We start from the raw sequence: 9,630 nt of genomic DNA on the forward strand, positions 1-9,630 counted from the left end.
GGATACAATTCTTTACTTACCCTAGACTTGTCTTAGGTTGGTTTAGGTAGAAATATTGTTTGGTTTTAGGGTGATTGTACAACGACCGATTGATCATCTACCATTATCAAACAAAAGAAATATTATCTCTGACCATTATTATCTAATATATGACACTTATAATTTAATTTCTGATATTTATAATCTAATATCTGACCATTATTATCTAATTTCTGACAATTAAATTTTGAATTTCTTTTCTGTTTGTATGATTGGACTCACGTGAGTCCAACCTACACAATACTTTTCCATAACTGTTAATTTTTACGAAGTAGATGTTTAAATATTCAATAAGCTAATTCAAAAGTTCATATGTTTTGAGCTTTTCCAAAGAGTTTTTTGAGTCTGAAACATGGTTGTGGGGAATTGGAAAATAAGCTCCTATCTTGATCAATCACAAAACATGAGCATAAAATACAAGTCCATCTATTTTACAATCCCAAAATCCACCAATCATATATACATAGTCATGCCTTCTATGAGTTCTATCATAATTGACCTTGTTTAATTTATGCCAATTTATGATATCAAATTTTATAAACTCCGCTAATGTCAAACATATGCAATTAGGAAAAAAAAAAAAAAAAAAGGTAGGGTCTGCGTACTTGCTTAAATTGGTAGCAGTAAACTAGTAATACGGAGTATTAGAGAGTTACTATTAATCTACTATACAGTAGCTAACAATAAGAAAACAGTAACATATTCCAAAATTAAAGTATTGACCAACATTTGTTTTCACTTTCTCAACAAGATCTTTAACAGTGTAAAACTTGAGACAAGACCAAACTTCAGACAAGTTTTTACAAAACTTAATCACCTTGGCAACCTGATCTGTGATTACTGATCAGTATCAGTATCAGTGTTTTCAAAAGTGCACCTTACATTAAATCTCCGGCACATTTTCCACCCACATAACTATATACACCACTGGTTAAGTTAAAATCGATATTCGATAGCAAACTCGAACTTCGTAGCCCCAGAAAATAAGTGAAAACTGCAAAAACTAGTACCAGGTTGAGGATGCTGCAATTCCTCCTAGCAATAGAACATGACACCACTCACATTTTCCTTGATCTTTGGAAGGGCCTGAACCTCTGCTTGTTTGTCCTTGGTCAGATCTTTGGTATTTGTTGATTCACTATCAGACATGGTCATGCCTTCAACATAATACCGAGCACGGAAAGCCAAAAGGTGTGCATAATAGGCTGGGGGAACTGCCAATCAAAGTTTATGGTTAGTGTATCCAAAACACAAAGAGGTGATGAAAGAAAGAAGCAACTTTTCAATAACACTTACCTACAGATACTGAGCGTGTGCACCTAGCAAACCTGAAAAAACAGGATTCAAACACACGAGTTCAGAAATAGAAAGTAAGAACTCATAATTACATTCATTAAGAAACTAATTGTAAGAACGGATATTTACGTGTAACACAAACTATTGGTCAGCAGCTGGAGCAAATCTGCAGTAAAATTGTTCTCGTCGTAGAGCACATGATAGTGTGTGGGTCGGCTTGTTCCCTAAACATGTCATTCACAATGTCAATAAAACCACAAGATTGGGTTGCAGTAAGTGAAATCAACTAGGCAGCAAATGCACATAGTCAAATGACAGTAATACTAACTGATTATTAAGTGGTGAATTATCATTGACAGTCAAACTTAAATTGGCAAACTAACAGACTGAAGCCAACCAAAACAACTTGCCTGTATACCTGCATGACTGCATAGATAGAAGTCAAACTCCGATGGATGGCAAATTTTGCTGTCGACCACAGTTCCTGGGATAGATAATGGGGGGAAAGTCATTACGAGGATCACAAATAAGAAGAGACAGTGCTTCACAAGAATAGCATAAATTTGAAAATATAATAACCTGGCAGAATATTGCCACTCCTATCAGTCAATTTGTTATCAACGGAGAAAAGACGGGTGTGGTGCCTCTTTTGCACAACCACAAATGTCACACGTGGTTGATAGTTCTCTTCTATGGATTCACAAGCCTTGAAAACAAAACATTATAGAATAAGGATTGAACAGAAGTAAATATTCAATAAAACCGCAAAATGCACTTCAACTGCAATTAACATTTCAAACTCGCTTGTTGCTACCGGCTAAATGTCACAGCATAATAATCCACCCATTTAAAAAATTAAGCTCAGGTTTTTCTATATGTCAAAAGCCTGTTACCTGCCGTATCACATCAACCTCATGCAGCAAGACCTGAGCAAACTGGCCTTCACTTACTCCATCTCTGTCCAATATAAAAGGAGTGAGTATGAGAGAGGCAAGTCAGACAACAAAGTTTTTGAGCAGCAAACAATTTGAGCCACAAATTATACCTAAAGAAGATATTCTCTCAGGTTTCTGCCTATTATTTGCCTTGTAGAAAGCTACCAGAAGTTCTCTACAAGCACAAGAGATATATTAGAAACTCGCAAGTCGGAATAAGATTTTGGCAACTTCCTGAGCAACATTTACAGTTAATTTACCTAGCACATGCATACAGATCCTTAATAATTTCCTCCCGATGACCCTGGGCACGAACAAGCCCTCTGTACTTGGTCACCCCAGGCCAGTCCATTGAGGCAACAACCTGCAATAGCGAGCAACAATTAACAGCTGAACACCTTGAATCCATAGCACTAACAAGAAAGCTAGACAACAGAGCTTGAAAAACCTTACAGCTGCAATTGAGGCACTAGAGTCCTCCTCTGGTTGAGCATGTGTGACATCAGCACCAAAAATTATTTTTGGACGATCAGTCAAGAGGGGTATATTTCTCTGTATCGCATCACACAAGACTGTGTTGCTTCCTCCAGCCTGCGGCAAACATTGGCTTAGCAGTAGGTAAACAAATGCTAAGTTATTAGACTCGTAATTTTCAGCACTCACCTTCACATTGATTTTTAAAGCCACATTTTCAAGATCTGCTTGCTAAGTTTTTGAGCATGCTTAGGCTGACAACATTGAGAAACTATACCGAGCTCAGTTTCACATATCCTTTTAATTTTCCCTGCATGGTTACAGAAATCCCTGTTACTTTTAACCAACAAGCACAACATATAAATCTAGAGAATAGACAAAGTCACATACCATAGGATCCAGTTACATCCGGCAAAACAATAATTAGCAACTGCACCTTATCTCCTACTTCTGAAAGAGCTTTCTCAATCTGAGCAGGATGAGCAGAGCGTATAGGAATAAAAGGGTTCGGGTTGAAGTTCTGCAATGACAGAAAAAAATCAAAAAAAGGAAACATTCACACAAAGAAATTATTAATTTTCATCTATTGAAACCATACCATTCCCTTGCTAGAGCACATGGCAACCAGCTCCTCGCAAAACCGCTGCACTAAAACTTGATCTAGTCTTGAAAAACTCAGGCAAGTCCAGTGAGACACAGTAGCACCAAGATACATTTTCTACAAATACAAATTGACCAGTGAGAAATATAAAGCATGCTGCAACCACAAGAAGGTTATAATAGTCAAATCTTACTTTGTTAATCATGTTCCACTGGCCCACCCCTGGAGCAACTTCTCGTTCAGCTCCGCTGTCATGATACTTGAGCTATAAAATGGAAGAATTAACTTGTCAAGTCAAGGGTGCTAAACTAAAATAAAAGGCAAGATATAAAGTTAAAGAGAAACTGTAACAACATACCATTGGTGGAGGCAATACTCGGGCATCAACAGTTACAGGCACTTCAGTTATATTCATTCCAAACTCCTGCTTGACCATCTGATTTTCAGAGTAGCGATTGTTCTTCACCATCTTCAGAGATTAAAAAGAATTAATAAAACCAACTGCATGTACAACAAAACCTGCAAACATTCTAGAATAAAGCAGAATGACAAACTCTCTTATAAAGATTACCGCGATGATTTTACTCTTTCTTTCAGGAGGTCTTTGGCAGGTTGCCCTAAGAAGACCAGTCACCTGCCTCTCATTCAACTTCTTAGGGTATTTTTGACCATGAACAATTTGGCAGACCTACAAGAAAAATAAGAAAAATAAATAAATAACATTTACACATGATACAAAGAAAGTCAAGTAACAAGTGAATTAAAAAGGAGACCTCCATGGGCAGATAGGTAAGCCTCTTAGCCGACCCAATTTGGATGCATGGTAAAGCTGGATGTCTAAGCTGTATTTTGTACTTGTCTTTGAAGTACTGTGAGACAGACAACTGGATGTCATTACTCCCAAGAGAACCTACAATGCAACATCATTATGCTTAGTATTGGACATTGCAAGTTCAAAATCCCAACTAGATATAGTTTACATTAGATACAATAGCTTCAAACATAAGAAACCTTGTACGAAGACAATTTGCTTGACATTATTAATTAGTTTATATTCTTTCAAGACATTATATCTACATGCTTACAACATTGACAATCCTGTAAGACAATTAATTTGCTTCCGTATAATGTACTTCACACAAGGTTATATTCAGCATCAACCCACCGAAAGGTGAGAAAAATGCTAGAGAGGCAGAAGGATAACAGTACCAACACACACTCAATAACAAACAATAGCCACAACTAAGACATCAAAACACAAATGAATGTAAGTACACTCTTTATGTCAACAAAACATGCTTAACATTTAGTCCAAAACCATACATCAGCTGGTTTGCAGGTTCACTTGACACGCCTATCACTTTGTAGCATTTCTTGGATGCTAAATGATTTGTTTCCACTATGATACCTTTTAATGCCCTCTTAACCTGAAATAAGCACAAAGAAATATAAAGTTGCAGAGCATAAAAATAATGGAATAATGAATGCGTCAATGCGACACATGGCCACTGTAACACTAGTACCATAATACCTTGATACGATTTGCATCAGAAAAGGGCCTAGATAAATCTCTCAGATTCAAATAACTAGCCACAAATTCATGAACCATTATCGGTTCATAGAAAGGCCGTGCAGATGCATCTATAATGTCAAATAGTCAATTTGGTTAGCACAGGTGGAACTACAATCAAAGCCCAATACAATATTGCAACAAGTTAGACAAGGGTGTACCAATGTTGAGAGAGAGGCCCATCTGGGTTGGCCTAATACTTTGATAATACCCCCTCCAATACTCTAAACCTTCCCCAAGAGAATCCTTGCCCAGTGATTCCGAAAAGAATGATCTCCCAATCAACACATAGCTACAAAAAACGACTTTTCAGCATCTTAACGAAAGACAAAAGGCAACAGGATTTTATGAGAGTCAAACACTTAAAGAAGATTGAGTATAAGAAATATTACTCTGTAGGAGGCTTTGCTGTACGAAGAACAACATCAAGCACTTGGATGGCATCTTGGGAGATTCTGAAAATCGACCAGCAAGGTACTCTTGCAGAAAATGTATATCAACCTTGTTAGCCAATTTGACGGTAACCTGGAATTTCTGAACCTCACTGACAATCAAACATAACAGTTCAAACAAAATTAGCGAAAACTTGTTATATCCATAAATAGACAATCTTTTATATTAAAGAGATAGAAGCATAAAACACCTCTCAGAACTGCCTCTTCTTTGTTTTTCAATTTCAACGACAAAGTCTTTTGACGTGAATGGTGAAGGACCTGCAGTATAGAAGCTCTTCTTGCCGTCATACGCTGGAATCTTGTTCCCCAAAATTGACTTGTGATCATGTACGTAAAAGCTTATTCAGTATCTCTCTACTAAAATTCTTGGAGGCTATCTCCGGATTGATTGACACCTGCTCCACAAAGAAAACATCATCAGTATGCCATCAAGTTAAAGGGTATATGATAACAGAGGGCATAATTTTGGTCATACTAATATCCATAGTTACAAACCATTGCAAACATTCCCATTATCAAGATATGAGCATCCTTTAGAAAACAAATAATAATTTAAATAAGTGTTCCTTGACTAAATCTAGTACAGTACTTACAAAGAATTCCAAAAGTAAACTTGCATCTTTAGCATCAAGAAATAATGGGAGTCCTCACTCATTGTCTGTGAGTCAAAGTTCAAAAATTGTAACACTAAACACATTAACTCAAACCCGGAAAGGGAAATTATTGATCGATCACATTATAAGAGAAATTAGCAATTGAAATTACTGAAAATTCTACCTTCTTGTTTCATTGTTTACTGTTATCTACAAATCTTACCATCAACTTACATAAGGGAAAGCTAGAATTAAGAGTACTCCACATTATACTAAACTATAAGAGCACAGAACCAAAAATTACTTCACTTTCTTCCACAGTGCTCTTACTCACAATGTTTTACTTGTAAATTAGTGAAAGCTGCATATAGGGGGTTTTTTTTTTCCGTGTATGAGTCTCTTACCACTTAGTTTTCCAGCAATGTAATGTTAGTAAAATTTTATTTCAATCCTCAATTTAATGGCTTACTGTATAAAATGGCCCTTACAGCACAATGCAGGAGTACATGGAAAATTATTAGATTTAAAAGGTACCAAAAAAGTAATGATAATAGAAAATCACACAAAGGGAAAAGAGAGCAATAAGAAAAACTAGGATATTGCGTACTTGATGCCTTGATAGCATAACACACCACACATGTCAGGTTTGTTCCAGTCCAACTCTAGAACCATACTCGATAAACCATATTGAAACCTGACTCACCCAATAACCCACCCCAAATAAACAAGATAAAGAGACTCAAGAAAAAAATAAATAAATAAACTGCACCAGAGGATACACAAAAAATAGCATGCTAATTACCACTACAATATATTAGCATCAGAATACATAAACACATGAATAGCTTTTTAACAAACCATTTAAACCATACTGAAACCCGACTCACCCAATAACCCACCCCAAATGAACAAGATTAAAGGACTCGAAGAAAGAAAAAAATTGCACCAAAAGATATGGGTACAAAGGATATCTTACAAATTACCACAACAATATATTAACATCAGCAACTAAAATGAACACATGAATAGTGCAACTCAAACACAACCCCAAAAAACATGTAAAAACAAACAAATAAATAAATAACTGAAACCCATCATTTTGAAAACCAATCAAACAGTGTGCAACTGTTTAAGCTTCACAAAATCGTTAAAGACCCAGCAATGTGCATACCGTGACAGAAGTACAGAACAACACCCAATATTCAGAATTTGAAACCAAAAAAATTAAAAATTGCGTTTCACAAAAAAAAAAAAAAAAAAAAAAAAACAAAAAAAAAAATTAAACCCAATATTATTCATAGGAGAAATTATTCTTCACTTTTGATTTTGTATATTTATTTATAACAACAGCCAAAGCCCAAAGCACCCATAAGCCATAACTTTTTTTTTTTTTTTTTTTTGGAAAACCCATAAGCCATAACCATTATTACTACCGAGTAAATTTTTATTCTTTTTTTAATGAATCCATCAGTTTTTTTAAAACAGACCTAAATACACAACGTTATCATTCTCACTTAAATAAAAATAAAAATAAAAAAACATTGATAAACAGCGACACAAAAACATTATACCCAAATTGAAATTACTCACACATTTTACAGCAAATATTGTGAGTTTTGTGACAATATGACATTCTTTGTATTTACCATCAACCCCCATTTCCCAAAAGGAAACAAAAAAAAAAAAAAAAAAAAAAAAAAAAAAAAAAGGAATACGAGTATTTTTTAAAAATAGCAAAAATAAAATGACATCATCAACAAAATAACACAAAAACAAAAACCAAGGTAGCATCAAAATTAAGACAAAACCCTGGAAGAAAAACTCAACACATTTAAACACCCATCAACACAACAACATAAAAACCCATTCATCAACCAGATTCACAGAGAAAATGACATCATCATCAACGAAAAAAAAAATATTTCTAAAAAAAAAAGCAAAAAAATTTACAAAATTACAAAAAAGGAGAAGATGAGAGAAAGATATTTTACATCGTAGTGATGAAAGTCATTATCAGAAAGTTGAACAAGAAAGTGATTAGCACGAACAGCACAACGGAGTCCAACAGTACCAGACCCAGGTCGCTTCGGTAACACTAACGGCTTACGACTCCTTCGACCCTGACCTTGCGAAGACGACGACGATGACTCCGATACTTTCAGCTTCTTCATTTCGTCGATCAGCGTAACACCCGCCGCCGCATCCCAGTTAGCTTTCGTCAAACTTCCGACGTTCGGTGGCCCTGAACCACCACCACCGCGCCCTCCGCCGTAGCCTCTTCCTCCTGAGCCACCTCGACCTCGACCTCCGTAATCGCCGCGACCACGACCGCCGGAGTCGCCTCTGCCGTAGCCTCGGCCACCGCCGCTGCTGCTACCGCCACGATACGACATCGTTTAACCTGGAAGAGAAAAAATGGTGAAAAAAAAAAAAGCTTACGAAAAAGTGGAGGTTTGAAGAGGGTTTAATGGAGGATGAAAATGGTGAGAGGAAAGAGAAAATGTGATGAAGAAGAGAGAGAGAAAGGGAGTAAGTAATCAGCTTTATATAGAAATGTTGGGAAGACGTTCTTTTAGCATGGATGACCTACTAGTAGTAGTACTGTAATAGTAGGCTAGTTTTTGCATTATATTTTGAATAATTTTGTTGTCCGAAATACAATTGCCATTTTGGACAATAAAGAGCACGTGGTTTTATGATGGGTTTTAATTATTTGACGGTTTCCTTTCATTTTCGAATTATTTTGGGTAAAGGGCAGTAATGACTTTTTGAATTCTTTGTTTTTATTTGGGGGTATATGATTAGTGGGGTTTTAATTAAGGAGGTGTAAGGGTGTTGAGTTTTTAAATTACTCAAGGAAAGACATGATTTTTTTTGAAGAAGAAGAAGAAAGGAAAGACAAGATTTATGTGTGTTGGATTGTTGATTAAGTGATTAACTATAGTGTTATACGGAGTATTAATGATACCTGGATCATAAATAAATGTAAAAATATCCATTGTGGCATTGTAATTTACAAGAATTACAACATGTAATGAATTATGCCCTTTTATCAAAAAAAACAAAAAAAAAAAAAAAAAAAAAAGAAGTATGCCCCTGTGGTACTCCATTCGTTTCATAATTAAAAGTATATTTCCCATTTTTTTTTACGGGAATTAAGAAAGTTGGTTGAGAGTACAAATATGCATATGTAGGTAGAGAGAGATAGAGAGAAAGAAAAAGTGGTTGAAAATTATTGAAAAGATGGAGAGAAAATGTTAGGAAATGATAACAAATGTACAAAAAAACAAAAATGATGACAAATCACAAAAGAATGGAAAAATTTGCAAATTGCCTCATTTAAGATTAATATTTCGTATTTAGCAAATTGCAGCCATTTAAAAAAATTGCAAATTGCAGCCCAAATGTTGTTATAAATTGTACATTGCAACCTAATTCAATTTTTTCATCGGTTTGCCATTGAAAAATGTTTATTTTAGGTTTAAGGGGTCCTTATAGGTCGTAAGGAACCAAATTGAGCTCGAAATTGGCAAAAAAAATAACGTAAGTGCCTTGTTTTACGTAACAAAAATGTATCGATTTGTGGACAACTATTTTTTCCTGTAAAAATGAGGCACTTACGTTAATTTTTTGCAATTCCGAGCTCAATTTAGTCCCTTAAGATCTA

At 35.4% G+C, this 9,630-nt stretch overlaps 1 pseudogene; it reads right to left on the reverse strand.

The window, feature by feature from the left end:
- Nucleotides 1-757: 757 nt before the first annotated feature.
- Nucleotides 758-9,302, reverse strand: LOC110731900 (annotated as a pseudogene).
- Between the last annotated feature and the right edge of the window lie 328 nt (nucleotides 9,303-9,630).

Source organism: Chenopodium quinoa, unplaced genomic scaffold, assembly GCF_001683475.1.
Source record: "Chenopodium quinoa cultivar QQ74 unplaced genomic scaffold, ASM168347v1, whole genome shotgun sequence".
NCBI lineage: Eukaryota > Viridiplantae > Streptophyta > Magnoliopsida > Caryophyllales > Amaranthaceae > Chenopodium > Chenopodium quinoa.